Genomic DNA, 1,785 nt, shown 5'->3' on the forward strand with positions numbered 1-1,785 from the left:
TTGCTAAGTTACTGAGATGACACTTTTTTCTGCCTTTAGTTATTGCAGGCAATAGATTTTTATAGATAAGTTTAGAATGGAAATGCGGTTAACTTTAATTCCGCTACTGCCCCAAGCCCTTCTTAGTGACATGCAGGACCCCGAGGCGTCTCTGAGGAAGAGTGCTGATGGGAGAAATGTGCTTGTGCCGGGCACTGCCAGAGCAGAAGAGAAGCATTACGGACTTCGAGTCTGCCTCACCCTGAGCCCCACTGCGTGTATCTGCGTATCGGGCTGTGAGGTTTCCTCTGCTGGAACGGAGTTTTTCCATGTGCCCGTGCAGAGCAGAACCTGGGTTGGTGCCTTCCGCGTTTGAGCGAGGCAGCCTCGCGCTCGGGGGCTGAGGCCGGCACAGCCACAGGAAGGGTACGATGCGTGGAGCCGGGGCTGTTTGCTGTACTTCCTTGAAAGTTACTTGCATTGTAATTTACCTTTCCCGATAAGTTTTTAATGACATGTTCTGTTCTGGCCTTTTTTAAGACTAGAGGCTTGCAGGCAGATAGTTGAATGAGCCAGTAAACGGTATTTCCTGGTTAGCTGCTATTAAGAACTTGGGACTTAAGGACTTGGATAGAGCCATACATAACATACATACCATCTGTGAAATGGTGTAACTACACGTTAGTGCTTTTATAGGAAACAAAAGTTTGTTTATTAAATTCTAGCAATGTACTTAATGTAAATTTGCTGTAAAGGTCTTAGACCTGACAGAGCAGAACTGACAGCCATCTAGGAACATGACTTTTATTTTCAAGTTACATGCATTATTCTGTTAGTGCTTTATAAGTAATATCCTTTCACAGTATAGCACAAGAGAAACTGGTCTTTTTTCCTGTCTTTGTTATTCATTTTTTTTTTATTTTCTGCATTTCTTCCCTAAGTATGATATGTTGCAAGCTTTACAGTAACATATCTTAACATCCTTAGAAACTTCCAACACTTTGAATAAGTTCTTGTTAAATAGAAGAACAGAAAAATACCTTTGACAATCAGAGCGTAAAATCTATATTCTGTAGCTAACTTGATCTCTAACTTTGATCTTTTAAAGGAAGACTGGGTTCTGCCCCACTGGTTAGTTATTTTTGTCCTTTTCTTCCTCATCTTGCTTTCYTTTTCTGTTTTTTCTGCTTGCCCTTTTTAGTCTCTGTATCTCCTTGCCTACAACTATTCCAATACACACTTTCTTCATTTCAGTACCACATCAAATTCGACATTTTTATGTCATTGTGTTCCTACCTGCAATCTTCACAAGATAACTAGGAAGGAAAAGCCTATTTCAGTGCAGTTAAGTCTGATCTGAGATTTTAGGAATCTGCTAATTTTACTGTTTTAAAAGTATGTGTGCAGTGCTGCAGTTGCAGAAAGGCTGTATTTCAGTAAAGGTTTAAATCAATTTGTTTTTACAATTAAAGTTCATAAATACTTATACGCTTCTACTGACTGTCAAGTTAAAACGTTTCTTGAAATTTCCTAATGTAGCTGTATGTTCAGACACTAGGTGGCTCACGTCAGATGTTTAAACCTTTTCCAGAACTATTCAGCTTTTCCAAAGGAATGTATGGCACAGTTTTAGGTGCTGACAAAATCTGTACTACTACATGCTGCTACAGGATTTTTCCAAAAGGTTCCCTCCCCTGCCCCCCAAAAAGCCTTGAAATGCCTTTCCTGGGTCATAAAAGGAGAACTATGGATTAATTTAGAATGAATGTTTCTTGTTTCATAGTGAGAAGAAGAGGCTGAATCACT

This window comes from Rhea americana, unplaced genomic scaffold (assembly GCF_003343005.1).
Source record: "Rhea americana isolate MKP2758 unplaced genomic scaffold, rheAme1 scaffold_124, whole genome shotgun sequence".
NCBI lineage: Eukaryota > Metazoa > Chordata > Aves > Rheiformes > Rheidae > Rhea > Rhea americana.